The sequence below is a fragment of the Dromiciops gliroides genome, chromosome 1 (assembly GCF_019393635.1).
Source record: "Dromiciops gliroides isolate mDroGli1 chromosome 1, mDroGli1.pri, whole genome shotgun sequence".
Classification (NCBI taxonomy): domain Eukaryota; kingdom Metazoa; phylum Chordata; class Mammalia; order Microbiotheria; family Microbiotheriidae; genus Dromiciops; species Dromiciops gliroides.
The window spans coordinates 475,503,715-475,521,188 of record NC_057861.1 but is presented as its reverse complement, the minus strand read 5'-3'; the positions used below and the strand labels follow the sequence as shown (position 1 = coordinate 475,521,188).

Genomic DNA, 17,474 nt, shown 5'->3' with positions numbered 1-17,474 from the left:
TTCCCTTGAGGATCTCCTTTTACCACTACAGTTCATCACCTTCTTTGCAATTTATAATCTTGACTTGACTGGGGGAGAAACATTAAGTGACTTATCCAGAATCCCATGGTCCATATATTCCAGAGACAGAACTTCAACCCAGGAATTTCTCCCTATTTACTCTCATACTATGTATGTGATATATTTATATCTGTTGGGGGCAGTGTGATAGCTATATCACACACATAGTTATATACATTATTGAAATATATCACATAGACATGCATATTTATCTGTATAGTTATAAAGAGGGAAAGGAAGAGGGAAACAGACAGAGGAAGAGAGACAGAAAGAGAGACAGAGGGAGAGAAAGAGATACAGAGAGATAGTGAGACAAGGAGACAGAGACAGACAGAGATAGAGACAGAGGCAGCTAGGTGGAACAGTGGACAGACTAATAGCCTCAGACTTACTAGCTCCATGACCACTTAAAACCTGTTTGCCTCAGTTTCCTCAGCTATAAAGTGGGGAGAATAATATCACTTGTTTCCCTAGGTTGTTGGGAGGATCAAATGAAATCATAATTGTAAAGTGCTTAGCATAATGCTTGGAAGACATAATAAGCACTATATAAAAGTTTACTATCATTAATATTATCTTATACATTTGTATGATGTAAAATGTAATAGAGTATATATTAGGGAAAGAAGTTTTCAGGAATCATGCTTACAGATTACATTTCTATCAAATAACTTTCAAATGTACTGAACTTGTAAAAGTAAGGGTATATAGTATGATAGCAGTTAAGAAAAAGCAAGATACTCCTTTTGTCCACCTTTTTTACTTCAAAAAAGTACAATGATCCTCAGATTGCAGGATGAAAACTGAGGGAAAGAGAAAGAGAAGAGCAAAATATCCACTCCTAAGTGTCTTTGCTACTCAGAGACAGACCTGGGATTTGACATAATACTTACACGCAATTCAAAGTTCTATTAAATTAACCTTTTTATTTTAATTCCAAAAATTATAATATTTCCCTTAGACAGAATACTCTTCCTTTTCCTCATTCTTTTGAACATTGTGGGTGAAGTTTAAAGAAGTTCAAAATAATATAGGAGATATTAAAATTAATCCATGTAAGTTGTGGGGTGACAGAAGGAAGCACTTTTGTATTCTAATGAATATTCGTGAATAGAAACTGCAACTTTATTAGAAAATAAAATCTATTTTCCCCTTCCTTTCTCCCCTCCCCAAAGAAAAAATTCTAAAAGTATAGTGGAAATAGTGATACCTGCATGCATGTTATGTGTGTATCCCATTTGAATACCTAGTTCATTTTTTTTCAATAATGTAAAACTCATTTGCTCAGACATCTGTAACAAGACAGAGGTAGAGTGCAGTAATTTACATTTTAATATCTCAAATGCATAGAAAATCAAAAATAGTTCCATGACTATAACATTTCATTAGCTGAAGTAAGTGAAATTTAGAGTTAATATATGTAAAATTTCAGTTCACTTCATTTTGTCTGATAAAGTCAAATGAACAATTTATTAATATAATGGATTTTTGAAGTGGTTAACATAGTTTATTTAATGTATTGCCTATTATTAAATATATTTTTCTGGGTTTTTGGAAGGAAAGTCAATTTTAAAAAAATAATTATTGATTTAGAAACAAGGTGTTTTCACTATTGTTAATGTGAACAAAAATCCAAATCCAATTAACTTGACATTGTGCCTGCTGTTTCTTTGACAGGAAGCTAGGTTAATACTGCTAAGAGTCAAGTAGCCCAAGAAGGAGTCAGTTCTAAATACTTTCTAAAATGCCAATATTATACTTTCATCTTTGTTGCTGAAGGAAAAGAGGGTCAGATATAATTTAACTGAGAGCAAATGGCTTTCCTTCAAAATCCTACTGTTATGTTGTAGGTTTTTACATGAATACAGGAAGGAAACTAAGAGGATGAATTAAAATTATTTTTCAATACCTTTTCAAAAGTGAGCAATCCATAAATTGAATGGGATTTTTGTTTTAGTCTACATTGTTCTTAAGGAATTTGAATGGTAATGATGTCTTTAGCAAGCTATTAATAATTTTGGCTTCTAAACTGTGACTTTTCAGTATTACATAAAAGCATTTGCCATTCAACAGTTGGGATACTTCAATTTACTGGGGAAAATATGAGGCCTGCTAATCCAATTTTTGTGAAGGAACACTAGGGATGGTCAATCAGTGGAGAGCTCAGTGTTTAGAAGCAGAAAGCCTCTGCATTACTCAAACATGTAGGTGCTTGTAAGACAAACACCAACGTTGTTGTGGATGATGAATCACAGAAAAAACTACCATAGTTTAACTTTGCTTCTTTTGCATTGTTTTCCTTTTAAAGCTGATTAAAAGTGTTTGGGTGATGGAAGGAATATAGGAGCAATACTTCTTTAGCAAATAAAATTCTCCATTTTACAACAATAATTTGATTTTGACAATTGTTTTTTTTATAGTCTCCTGGGATATTGTAGAAATTCACACATTGGATTGACTTGCATACCCTATCAGTCTGATTTGTTTTTACAATTTCATTCTCTAGCTAGTATAAAGCAAATGCAGATTATAGCCCTGTCAATCTATTCCAAGTGTGCTATTCCCAAATATGTTTTATGAGACATCATCATGTGTTGGATTTTATCACAAAACAGCCTATTTCAGACAAGGAAAAAAACATTATGGATCACTTCAGATATTTCATATAAACCTTGAATATATTATACTCTACAGTCTTTTTTTTTTTTTTTTAGTGAGGCAATTGGGGTTAAGTGACTTGCCCAGGGTCACACAGCTAGTAAATGTTAAGGGTCTGAGGCCGGATTTGAACTCAGGTACTCCTGACTCCAGGGCCGGTGCTCTATCCACTGCGCCACCTAGCTGCCCCTATACTCTACAATCTTAAAGACATAATAAAGCAGTAAATTTTCTCTGATTTTGCTGCAGACCATTCACTAAAAATTTCCTAATATGTTTTTCTCAATTTAATGTGAGGAGAAGCTATGTGGCATGGCGGATAAAACACCAGTCCTGGATTCAGGAAGGCCTGAGTTCAAAAAACGTGCTCAGACACTTGACACTTACTAGCTGTGTGACCCTGGGCAAGTCACTTAACCCCAATTGCCTCACCAAAAAAAAATAATAATAATAAAACAAAACAAAAAATTAACGTGAAAGGAGGAATCAAAATTTAGGTTATAGTCACTCCATAGGGATAATTATCCTTAAAATTTAGAAAAACTTTTATGAGACCTTCCCATGAAATCAGATCATTGATACAATCCTCCTAAAATAATTATAATGCTAAATAGTTGGCATACTATCAGAATCTATTTGAAAATTCACAAACTTAGTAGAAAAATTTCAAAATAACAAAGGATTATATAAAAACTACAAAAATATTCTTTCCATAAGAACTTTGAAGCCTTGGTGTAGTTTACAAAATTTGATCTCATCGAAAGGTTGTTTTTCTTTCTTTTTTAAATAATGAATTAACTTTTTTTTTGTCTCTGACATAAGGATTCTACAGTAGGTTAAAACATTTTTTTTAGCAAATGTATACCTATTTTTTTAATTATTTGTTTATAACTATACTTTATTGGCTACTTTGCTTTTCCAGAAATTCATATACTAGATTGACTTATCCTACAAGGGAAATTAGTTTTACTTTTCCATTATTGAAATGATATAGATCAAATACAGATTATAGCATTTTAATGACATTCCTTGGCTCAATATAAAGAACATTTTCTTCACCATAGTAATTATCCAAAAGTGGATATAGTTAACTTGTGTAGTCATAAGTTTACAATTTTCAAGTGGAAATTGGATGTCATTTTATAGAGATTTAAAATAATGATATATTCTTAATAAAGGCTGAATATCTCTGATGAAAACCTTTTCTCTAAACATAATTATTCTGGTCTTCAGGAAATAAACACATCATCCATCACTTAGTCCATTTTGAGAGCACTGACTCTTACAAGAGGACATAGGTTTAAATATGTACCCTGATACTTGCTGCCTATGTAACTTTGCAAAAGTCACTTAACCTGGGGGAAGCTAGGTGGTGCAGTGGATAAAGCACCAGCCCTGGATTCAGAAGGGCCTGAGTTCAAATCCAGCCTCAGACATTTGACACTTGCTAGCTTTGTGACCCTGGGCAAGTCACTTAACCCTCATTGTCCTGCAAAAACAAACAAACAAACAAAAAACAGACAAAACAAAACAAACAAAAGGCTTTTAACTTCTCTAGACCTCATTTTCATATCTGTGAAGTGTGTGTGTGTGTGTGTGTGAGTTTGTGTGTGCATGATAGACACTTGTTACAAAATGAAACTTTTCTTGTTAAATAGGTCTTACTAAAGTTTTTTGCATTATTAGTGGAGCCATCTTAAAATTAGGGTCACCTTCATGCCACTCACAGAAATATGTTAGTGATGGCATACTATTACTACATCACTTCACTGCAAACAAAAACTGAATAAACAAACAAATAAATGAATGAATGAATAAATAAATGAAGAAGTAAGGATTTGTTAAGTGATTACTATATAACAGACAGTGTAATAAGTACTGAGAATACAAATAAAAATGAGAATTCTTATCTTCAAGTATCTTCATTCTAGTATGTAACAGCACATATTGGGAAATTGAGGATTGTTCTAGAACATTACAGGTATTGTCAATGGAATTGCAAGAGCTTATTGTCATTCTCTTCTTAGAATAGAGAGTTATATTCATTTGACTACTAAAGTAAAAGGAAGAAAGTAAAGTAAAATGAGGAGTATTTCATATAACAGTTGTGCATCATTAATTTTTTAAGAGGACCATGACATCAAAAGTTGATTCTTGACTGGATTTAATTGTACTTAAGTGAAACAGAGTTGCACAAAATTGTCAGTCCCACTCTCTCTTTCAAAGTCATCAAAGTCCAGTGGCAAGAAAAAAGTCAAGATGACAGTGGATGACCTTGAAATCTTTAATGTTTGATAAAGCGCTAAGCATTTTTAGTGTGTACTATAGCCACCTTCATGGCCGTGGGAACAAATAGTTACCATCCACCCATTCCACAGGGGGAATTCTTCACATGTTTGGCATAGGCACCCTAACTCACTGATGGGGTTGAAGCGTGTTGGTTACCCTAAACCAAGCTTAACCCATCTGCTGAGACAGATTTTCACTAGGGTGTGGTCAATGCACATATTACAACTTTTCAAAGCTACATATGAAAGTTGAGTGACAGGTGGACACCAAAAGTGGATGAGCATCCCTGAAAAGCTTTAGCAAGCCCTCTCACTAGAAGTCCTAGCCCTCACTGGATACTCCACCTACCCCTCATATAGTAGTAAGGCAGGTGCCAAGATATTTAAGTTAGATGACTGATATAATGTGTATCATGGTCTGGAATTGTCTAAGAATAAATATATTTGTGTGTATTCATTTCCTCCTACCCCATCTTCTCCAGATTAAAATTCAAAAACTAGTTGACTGATTTGTGGGAGGAGAATAGTTTCTCAAGATCAAATTCAGAAGGGTAATGTTTATTAGGATAGGTTCTATAGAAGCAGAAAGAAAAACATTTAAATTTTCTCATCCTATGATTGTTATCCATTTCCTTCCATTAAGCCTTGCTCTAAATCATCTATACAAAGTACTGCAGCCTTATTTTGAAGTGTTTTTAAACACAGTGTTTTAATGTAAATCACTTTTAAAAAGTAAGATGTCCATTTGTAACCCTCCCCCTCATTACATGTCTAGCCTACCCAGTTTTTGAATTCAAATTATCATCAGTGATAATTTACAGTGTACTTATACTTACCACAAGTATTTTAATTTCCTTTTGGAGTGTGCCATCTTCTCCACTAAGATAATAGTGCTGCATGATTTACATTATTAGGAGAGTATTAATGTTAAAATGAAGTACTTTGGTGATAGAAAACAAAATGTGGTGACTGGCATATAACATATTTTCCCCAATGCAAAACAGTCTGCTCTCTCTCCCTAATTCATTCTGTATCTTGCTCATTGTGCTTCTATAATGTCAATCTGAACTAAATATGATAGTTGTCAAATTCAAAGTATTATCCTTTAAATTCATGAGATTAAACTAATAAATGGGCAATTTTCAGTGACTTTTTTCCTGCCTGGATTATTAAATAGATTTTTACGTAAATGTTATTTAGTATTTAATGTTACTTGTAAAATTATGAACCTAGAGATTTTCTCCATTCATTAAAAAATCATTTTTCCATTTAAATTTTTCACATACAATCCTATACATTTTAAATACATTGGAAAGTATATATCTCTTTGTATAGTTTCTTGATATTAATAATCTCAGGATCATAATACAAGATTGTCTTTGTGTCTCTCCAGAATATATGCAGGGTCTTAATATATGCATGTTAAGCATCTTAATGGAGAACACCATAAGAAACTCAGTTTTCCTTTACTGAGTCATTTTTATTTTTGTAGGAGAGAGCATTGCTCTTTTAATGAATAATCAATGTAGCGGGCCTTTTTTTTTTCTATAACTCTAAGAAAATTGTATATCTAAAATATGATCTACATTCTATATTCATCTAGGACAGCAAGGTTTCCCTTGCTTTGTGCACAGACCTTTCTAATAATCCTTTTTTTTTTTTTTAGAGATAATACAGTAGATACATGGAAGTTGACACATTTTCTTCTCCAGACCTTCAAATATTTTTTAAAATAAATTTTGTTTCTACATATTTCTCATTCCCAGAACAAATATCCTTAGTCTTTTCAGATATTCCTTTTATTTTAAAATATGTCTCATCATAACAGTAACCACACTCTATATCAACTTTTGTTAGTCATTGTTGTTCAGTAATTCAGTGATGTCTGACTCTTCATGACCCCATGAACCATAGCATGTCAATACTGGCCATGGAGTTTTCTTAACAAAGATACTAGAATGATTTGTCATTTCCTTCTCCAGTAGATTAAAGAACAGAGGGTAAGTGATTTGGCCAGGTCAGGCAGCTAGTAAGTGTGTGAGGCTGGATTTGAACTCAGATTTTCCTGATTTCAGGTCCAGTGCTCTATCCACTGAGTCATCTACCTACCTTTATTAGTCATTTACCCCCTTTAAATCCAGTGCTGAGAACTGAACATAATAGCCCACATGTGGTCTAATTAAAACATATATATCAGCAGTATCACAGTATCATAGAGTTTGAAGGCATGTAGGTTTTTCAGCTACACAGGGACAGTGACTATGTTTCTACCTACCTTCTCACCACCACCACCACCCTGCCAATAAGTCTTTTATTTTTAAGATAAACACCACCCTGCTCCTTCATATCTTCTTTTCTACATAGATTTCAATTTTCTTACCATCTGTCTTCACTTTTTACCATTTGCTATGTTTGGATTCAATTCCACAAACATCATGCTTTCCTCAAAATAAACTGATCACTCAAAATCTCATCATGGAGATTACCTCTGGTTTGAGTCTCGATAATTCCTCAATACCTTCAGTTGACACTCTCTTCTTATTAGAGGCCTGGAGTAAATAACAACAACAACAACAGAAAAAATACACACAAAAAACCCCACAACAACAACAACAAAAAACAAAACAAAACAAAAAACCCTCTTTGCAAAACCTCCCTTTATAGAAGGCTCGGTATTTTCCAACAAACTCTTAATTTTTACTAGATGCTGAACTTGATTCCAATTCCAGGAACATGAACTTCATGACCATAAAATAGGTACTTTCTGATGCCTTCTCTCCTTAACAGAGCATTAGGGAATTGCCTAAGGCCATTGAGTTTAAATGGCTTCTCCTTGTTCACATAGCAAGTACTGGTCAGAAAAAGGACTTGAGTACAGGTGGTCCTCTATTCATTGTACCTCACAGAATAGGTTCACTCCCTCCACAAGAGTAGGTACTAATAATGTGTTTCTTGAATTGAACTGAGAGGAATTGAAGGTCATATAACTACTTAGTGGCTTACCTAAGACTCAAACTGAGTTCTTCAAACTCCTTAAATAATGCTCTAAAAACCTAATCTAGAAACCTGATATGAAAAAATATTGAGTAGCTATGAAAAAAACAAAACAAAACAAAAAGTCACTGAAAGAGAAAAAATATGCAAAAGTTGGTAGGAAGCATGAGGCAAAGTTTACTTGCACCTCATTAAGGAACAATATGGAATGCACAACATCCAATTCTTCATTCTGTTAATTTGCCATGTAAATTTCCTCTACAATTTTTTCTTAATTTCTTTTTAGTATACCTCAGAAAGTAAAATATCAATTTCCCTGGAACTGAGTTCTTCATTTGCCAATGAAATCCAACTCTGTGTTTTTTCCCTGGACAACAACTCTAACATTTCTTAGATTTCTTCAAAGGTTTGATAGATTTTAAAAGCACTATGAACTTGTAATATATCCCTTCCCATTGCCTGAAAGTAATTCGAAGCACTAGAATTGATCTTAACTTACTGCTGCAAATTGGAAAGATTAAACCTTTTGATCATACCAAATAAAGCATGAGTATAGAATCACTCCCTTTGCCCTCTAACCTGTTTGGAATCTAAACTAAATGTTGAGTGCCTTCAAGAATATAGTTGTTTCCTTCATTATGAAAATTTTTTATTAATGTTGTGATCATGAAGAATATCATATTCTATCATAAATTTCCATTTAGTTATAAATTAATATAGGCTTATAAAATAAACGTGATATCTTTTCCAATTACTATTAAAAGAATATTGGGCAGCAAGGTGACTCAACACTACATTTTAAAGTTAAAATTATGAAGAAATCTCTTCTAATAATATTTCTTTATATATTTGCAGATTCAAAGATTTCATCAAAAGTTTTTCATTATCATTCAAATTAATTATATTTCTGAATTTTGTTAAATGCTCTTTAGAATTTTCCTGGGGCTGAGAAAAGAGAATCTGGAATAAATACAGTTTTCCAGTCTTATCTATCCCTGATTTATTTTAAGGGAAGAAGAATAGTAATATGGAAAGAGTATGGGATTAAAGACAGAGGACCAGATCCAACATTTACTCTATGATATTTAATCTTGCTAATCCTAAATTTCTTTACTGTTAAACAAGGGACAAAATGTTCTCTAAGTCTTCTAGCCCTAATTTCAGGGACTTATGAGCCTTCTCTAGTTAAAATGGAAACACCTTGTGATTTCTCTACTCTGGGTCTTTGTTCATAGCCTCCTCCATGTGAAATGCTTCTCACCCAGCCTAATCTTTCAAATTCATAGTCATTTTTTGGACAGCTAGGTGGTGCAGTGGATAAAGAACCCTCCCTGTGGTTCTTGACTGGATTTAATTATGTTTATGTCCTAGCCACTAGCTGTGTGAACCTGGGCAAGTCCCTTAACCCTCATTGTCCCAATAATAACAACAAAAAAATAATTAAAAAAAATTAATGATCATTTTTCAAACACCACTTTAATGATTAACCTGATCACCACAATTTTCTAGTTTCTAGAAAGGGTTTCTCCTTCCTCCATACTCCAGTGATCCTTGGTTTGTAATAGTTATGTTGTTACTTTCAGGGATTTATGATGAAAAGACCTGAACTGAATGGCAAATTTGACTTTCAAATATAAGACCCTAGAGAACCATAAACAATTGGAGTTGGGGAACATACTTGGGGTCCTGTAGTGGGTGAGTGTCTTGTGTCTGAGAGGGTAAAATTGAGGGGTGAGAGGAATGCACTATGGGAGAGTGAAGGAGAGAGGTAGAATTGGGTGAAATCCCACAAGAAAGAAACAGGAAAAGGCTTATGGAGCTAGGGGAGACATGGAGAGGAGCAGGGGAGTAAATGAACTTTAAACACCCAATTGTGTGTAGTAATCTATTTAAAATGAGCAGTAAATGAGGTTAACACTCATCAGAATTGGCTCAAAGACCTTAATCTCAACAGACTTGGCTCAGGGAGGGAATAACATACACAGTCAATTTGTGTGGAATAATCTATCTAACTCTGCTGGAAAATAGGGGAGGAAGGGGATACTGAGGGAGTGGCAAAAGAAGGGAAGGCAGATTGGGGGAGGGGGAAGTCAGAAGCAAATCCCTTTTGAGTAGAGATAGGGTGAAAGAAGATAGGTAAAATGGGGAAGGGAATAGGATGGAGGGAAACAATTAAAAATAGTAATTGTGAAAAAGAGAAAAGGGGAAAAATGTACAAAAATATTTATAGCTACTCTTTGTGGTGGCTAAGTATTGGAAATCAAAGGAACGTTCATCAATTGGGGATTGACTGAACAAGCTGTGGTATATGAATGTAATGGAATATTATTGTACTATAAGAAATGGCAAGCAGGATGATTTAAGAAAAACCTGCTAAGGCTCATATGAATTTATGTATGGTGAAGTGAGCAGAACCAGGAGAACATATGAATGACTTAACGACTCTTAGCAATACAATGATCCAAGAGAATCGCAAAGTGCTAATAATGAAGCATACTATCCAATTCCAGAGAAAGAACTGATATTGTTTGAACACAGACTAAAAAAAGAGTACTTGTGGTTTATACATATATAGCCTATATCAGATGCGTTTCTGTTTTTTGGAGGGGGGGAGGAAAGGGAGGGAGGGAGAAAAATTGGGAACTGTAAATCTTATAAAAATGAATGTTGAAAACTACCTTTACATGTAATTGGAAAAAAATGAAGAGGAAAAAAAAATCATATTAAATATCCTGTGTTTGGGACAAACTGCCTCAGCTTACCCAAATACCTTGAGGAGACCACCAAGTCAAGCAGAGACAGATTTATTACATTCTTGCCCAAGAATGGGCAAACTCAATCCTGACATCAAGCCACAATAATTAATACATGCCTTGAGTTTTTATAGTCAATTTGAAGGGAGGGGGAAAACTTCACATGCACATTGTGGGCTCACAATCTAACATCCATTACTGTCTCATCCAATGTGTGTGCTTAGCTCTTGATACATGTATGGAGACATGTCCAAGAACAAAGGGGAAAAGAAGAGGGGGTAACAGGTCTGAGGAATGTCCAAGAATGAGGGAGGCATACATCACTCCCCTTATCTGACTGCAATTAATCCATGACAGGGACTGGGATTTTGACATGTGAGAGGGGAGTAAGCTGCCTATTCGGCGACACGATTTTTATTACAGACCATAAACTAAGGTGTAGCTGACGTGCGGAAACTAAGCAGAGGTAAAGTAAATAGTGCTAATTGGTAGAACTGTGACAAGTAATAAAACTTCCTGGGGGACTGGATATCTTCCAGACCCCATCCCCAAAGTTTACAGAACTGACCTAAGTCCATTATCTCATCAATGAAACCTAAAGGAGACAGTGAGAATTTAACAAGCAATTAACTTTTAGACAAAGTGAGAAGCTAGCTATTCTGGGGAGTTGGGGGGACTAGGTATCTTTCATACTCCATCCTCAGAATTTACTCTGACTCAAATCCATAATTATCCCATACAATTCCCCCTTTTTCTTTTATGCTCAGAGAGCATACTCTGGATTTGAGTAACTGTTGTAAAGCTCTTCAGCCACACAGGATTTAGCCCTCCATTCCAAGTCCAAGTCATCAACAGTCTCTCCTTTGTGAAGTTTCAGAATCAGGGTCTTTTCTCTTTTCTCAGTGAAGTGCTAAGTCACCATCGGCTGCATCTGTTGAACTGCACATTGTATCAACCCTATAAAGCAAGGGACTAAACAGGGACAAGTATAAGGGTAACTTCAAAAATTACAACTGAATATCTAATCCTGTCCCATAGGTATCTTTCAGGAGGCAAATTGGAGTCTAATTAATTAATTTTCCCAATATACCATATACTTGTCCAATTCTTGGGAAGATGTGTAAGCAGTTTTTGTCACAAATCCAATAGTGTCCTCTCAAGACTGGTTTTGTTCCTTGAAATATTCTATAACAATCCCCCCAGATATAACACAAAGAACTGGTGTCAATAACTACCAATATTATAACAACAAACATGATTTAAAGTCTCTTTGTAATTTCAGTGATACACTCCCAGTGTCCATTCACTTAGCGGTTTTCATCTTTGACCTCAGATGCCCCTATTAGAATCTTTTACAAAGGAAATTTTAATAGCAAATACAATTGTTTCCCAACTTTATCCAAGGAAAGAGTAATCTCTAATTGACCCCTTCTAGGCCTGAGCATCCCCACCTAGACTCAGGCCCACCAGGCTTCCACTACATTTCCCCGCCCCTTCTTCCAATAGCTAAGGGAAAAGAGGGCAAAGATCTCTTCTTCTGTAACTGCTTCAGCTGAATATGTGTGTAAAGCTGGCAGTAGAAGGAACAGAAATCTTTACAGGCCAGGTCCAGATGGTGAAGAAGTATATAGGCTGGAATTGCTACCATAAAATTGAAAGCCTTGAGCCTAGATAAAACAAACTATCAAGAGGTTAAAGAGACAAAGGCCAAAAATTAAAAAGGACAACAATAGGGAAAAGGGGCAAATCAAAAGAGTGAATCCAGGAACCCCAGCATCCTGCATCAGGAGCAAAAAACTGTTCATAAATGTCCTTCATCCAGTGAGAGGTGTCAAAAATGCCCCTTGCTGTTCGAGGCTGTATCTAGTTCTGTATCTGACAAACATTTTTAACAACAGATCAAAGGGTTACCACTACCTTGCTACATGCAAGCCACACAATCTAAATGTTTCAAAATACCACTGAAGGCAGAACCCTTAAATCTTTCCAAATTACATATATATCCATTTCACTTTATTTCTCCAAAAGTTTTCATTCAATTGTTTAAGATCTAATCCTCATATAAAACTTAAGGTACAAAATACCTTTGTAAGAAGATGACCACAGGGGCAGCTAGGTGATGCAGTGGATAAAGCACCATCCCTGGATTCAGGAGTACCTGGGTTCAAATCTGGCCTCAGACACTTGACACTTACTAGCTGTGACCCTGGGCAAGTCACTTAACCCCCATTGCCCGGAAAAAAAAAAATTAAAAAGACGATGACCACAAACGAACTTACATAAAAGTTACCAAGTTAACTTCAACTCCAATAAAAGACTTAGGATGACATTTAACCAATTAGTTTCAAAACAGTGCATGTCAAATAAGTTGTCCATAATAAACCATGTTTTTATTACAGGACATGCTCTACAGACAGATATTATTTCTACATTACACAATTATAGTTTACCTCTCCATAGGTATAACAAAACATTCTATAATTTACCCTCCTCTATTTTCTTGAAATGGACTTGAGATGTCTCTGGTTCATTCTTAACATGCAGAACTAATAATAGATGACAAGGCTAAATGCTTATACATTCTAGTTGTTTGGATTATGAAAGGGACTATAATTTCTAAGTCAAATAGCTTGAATCTTAAACCTACATCTCACCCAGATGTTACAGTATTAATCTAGGGATGAAGAGACAATATTGTATTCATGCTTATCAAGTGACATGATTATAGGAACCTGCCATAAAAGAAAAAAAACAAAACTCTGGGGGAAAGGTACTTCCAAACTCCCAGTAAGAGTTTTGTAGACAGCCAATGCAATATGCCAGACTTAACATCAGCCAGGTGGGAAAGTTTACATGCCATTATGTAATATTTGGGGAAACCAAGTCAGGAGACACCTACCTCAGCCTTTGCCAAACAGTTGGTCTCCCATCCTTTTCCAAGAGAATTCCACCTGCAGTGTACACATGTAAAACCCCTATAGGGTTGCTGGTATCATGGATCATATGGTTCACCATCCCTTGATAGTCATAACTGGAGTCAGACTCAGAGCAATAGTGATTAATAGTCTCATAATATCTTAAATAGTAAGTCCCAACAATCAGCACTAAAAGTGAATTCACTTCTCAAGGATCATATATCCTAGATAGCAAGTATTAGCTATACTTGCACTTAAATAGGTTTTTTCATCCCTAGGTTAGGACTACCCAAATTAATCTTCTTTGAGATGCTCAATCACAAGCAATGGTTGAAATGAGTATAAGCAATCCCAAATTTCATACTGGGAACAAACTAGAAAATGTCCCATACAATAGCACATAGTAAAGTGGGTTTAGATGTTAAACATAAGATACTGTCCTCAGAATTCCCCTAACCAATGGAAACATCTTTAAAGTGACGACTAGTTTTCATGTGTTTCTACAAAGGTTCTAATTCCAATTAATTAAAACTTCAGATTCCCCATTAAGGTGATACAAGATAGCTCTTAAGTTGCTTATTGTTCATTAACATGTCATACATGACAAGTTCAGGCACCAATTTAACTATTGCCTAGCACCAATAAATTCAGATCAAAACAGCAAGATATTTCCCATAGTTTACTAATTATTTAGATGTTCTAATATTAATTCAATGACTAATTGATTCAATGTTGCAATAACTAACTTCCACTTTGTCTATTTGTTCCCTGCACACTAAGCAGACTCCAACTGCCTGTCAAGCAAATGTATACATCCCTTTGCACATCCAATTTCTTGATACCACGTCACACATACCCTGTACATCCCAGTGACTTCCTTGGTGTAATTGTTGAAAAATCTGTCTCATAATAGGAGCAGGCAATGCTACTCTCCCATCTGGCATCTCCCAACCTTTGTCTTTCTTCCACTAGAACTGCAGTGGTTGGGACTGCCAGAATGCAGCTTGGCCATCCCTGGGCTATTGGGTCCAAGGTTTTAGATAAAAAGACCACTGGCCTCTTTTGTCCTCCCCAAACCTGGGCCAAAACTCACAATGCTATTCCTTTGTCGGTATTAACAAGAAGAAGGAAGAGTTTCTGTACCACAGGGTGAGGGGAATACAATCTTATTAGTTTCTCTCAAATCTTGTACAAGCCTGTATGTTCCATCTGACCTCCTGACTAGAAGTATGGGAGTATTATAGGATGATTTGTGGGTTCCAAAAAGCTTTTTCAATTAATTAATAAAATTTCACAACTCACAGTAGGTTTGGACATGATAGTTATCAATTTCAAATTGCCATTGAAACAAATTAGCTTACAAATAAGATAGAAAACCTTCTAAATTACACATGTTACACGTTATATCCTGGAAATATCTTCTTTTTCCCTTCTTAAGAAACAGCTTAAATTTATCCTTATGTGAAAAGAAATATTCACCAACCCTTCATGACATAAAATACTTTCAAATGTTAAATATATCTCTCTTATTCAATCCTCAACTTCAGAAAGAAACCTTTAAGGTTGGAATTCCCAGGATTGAATTGAAGAAAGTTTAACTTTATCCCTGCTCCCCTTCTCTCTCATCTAAAGTGTTTGCAGTGGGGAGGAATTTCAGCTTCTTCTAAACCAAAAAGGAAATATTCTATTAACTCATTCCAATTATAATAACAAATTTTACCAGGCCCCTTTTACAATTCTCTCCTTATTATTTTTTTGTTGTAGTTGTTGCTGTTTCAAATTACAGTATCCCAGACCACAATACAACTTAAAATAATCCAGTAGTTTTTTGGCCAGACCAGGTCTTTTTCTCTGACTTTCTTTTCCTCCTGTCCTCCAAGATAAGAGACTGCGCTAAGAATTTCAAATCCCATCCCCCTCTATTACCAAATTATGTTTCACAAAGAGATCACATTAAACTTCTAACTTAGGAAAAAAGTGAATTACTGTACTTTACTGAGGATCTGTTAGATCTATATTCGTACTATGCCCACTTCACAGAAAACCATTATCACATTCAATTAAATTCATAACTGAAAGGAATTTAGAGAATCCAAATCTGACCATATCTCTAATACAATAAACTATTAAACTGTTGGGCACTTTTCCTTTACATATTACAAATCACCTTGAGGTAGTCAGTTTAAAACTACACAAATAGAACAGTATATATTTCACTTAGAATTAAATCAGAATTAATTCAATTAAACCTGAATTTGTTTTCAGAATGATATCATATAGAACCTCATTGATAATTTCACTTTAGTATTAATTCATCCCGTAATCACTTAATCAAAACACTTCCTATTTTCCTTGGTTTTTGCTTAAATTGTTCCACTACAAAAGAATTTTTTAAATGACAGTATATAGTTTGTATGATCCCCAAAGTTTATTAAATAGTCCGATCAAATTCAATTACCCTTCTTGTTTCCCTAATAACACAAACTTTTCTTTTGCTGGTTTAAAGGAATATTTTAATGCCATATTCAACCCTCCAATCACTCTGAAAGAAAATGCCAGAGCAGCAAGTTTCCCTCTGCTCCTCCCCCACTTCCTTAACCTAGTCAATTTTTAGAGTAGCTTTATCAAACAATTAAACAAAACTTTTCTTTCTAGATTCCAAACACAAATTTAGACATACATAATTTCTCTCTTTTTTTTCCTTTCTTAATCCTAATTTAGACTGGTTAAAGAAATTCCAATAGGCCAATTTACCTTATTATTTCTAGTCAGTTCTAATCATTTTTAAATGACCTTTGTTCACATCAAAAGCATATTTCTTAACCATGTGCAATGCAACAGATCTCAAAGAGGGCATTGCTAAATTATATATGCCTCCACCTTTTACTGTGAGACATTCTTAGGTCCTAGAAATAGTTTTGGTTTTTTTTTTTTTACAAAAAGGATTTTTATTTTGATATCTGAATAAGTGTTGATTCCTCAGGACACTGCCTTTGGCATCTTTTCCAACTTATTCATCAGCTTGTTGCACTGTGCCTTTCTCAGAAACATAGATACCATCCAAAAATTTTCTGATATACTTGTTTTTTACTGTGATGGGCTGTTGGATCAGGGCAGCTGAGTTTGATACAAGTTCAATATAATTTCCTTCAAGAATTAACTCATCTTTTGGGGCTTGAGAAACAGCACAAGCCACACCTGGTCTCATGTGTACTCTTCGAATATTTTTTTCACCCAAGAAATTTCTGATTTTGACAAGTGAGCCTCTTGAATAACAACATTGATGGGGAAGTGAGCATATACAGACCTCATCTTGTAATGAAAACCCAGAGTAACACCTTTGATCATGTTTTATACGTGGCTGCAGAGAGTTCAAACAATTGCAAGTTCTTTTCGATTTCCCCACCACTTGTCCCCCTGGAGCCTTTTTTTTCTTCTTTCCAAGGAGACTGAGCTCAACATTGATATGGTTGAAATCCCTTCGGAGGATTCCTCTGGGCTCCTTCACAATAACTGTATGGCCCTTAAGAGAGACGTCAACATTTTCTGGGATGTCGACAGTCTGGTTGCTTAGAATGGTCTTCATTCTGACGGTGAAAGGGCCAAAGCCCTAGAAATAGTTTGATGGCTATCAAATTACTTTTCAAGCCAAAAACTGAACTTAGGCAGTGTGGTTCAATGATTAGAGACCACACAAAAAAAATATTTTTCCTTGAAACTTTTACACATTACAAATAACTCCTGATTTTAAGCTACTCCACTACAAGAAGATCTCAAGACAGATATACACTAGGCATTTGCTCTCT

The 17,474-nt window shown here is 35.0% G+C and overlaps 1 pseudogene; it reads right to left on the bottom strand.

Moving 5' to 3' along the window:
- Positions 1 to 16,651: 16,651 nt before the first annotated feature.
- LOC122734553 lies at positions 16,652 to 17,262 on the bottom strand (annotated as a pseudogene).
- Between the last annotated feature and the right edge of the window lie 212 nt (positions 17,263 to 17,474).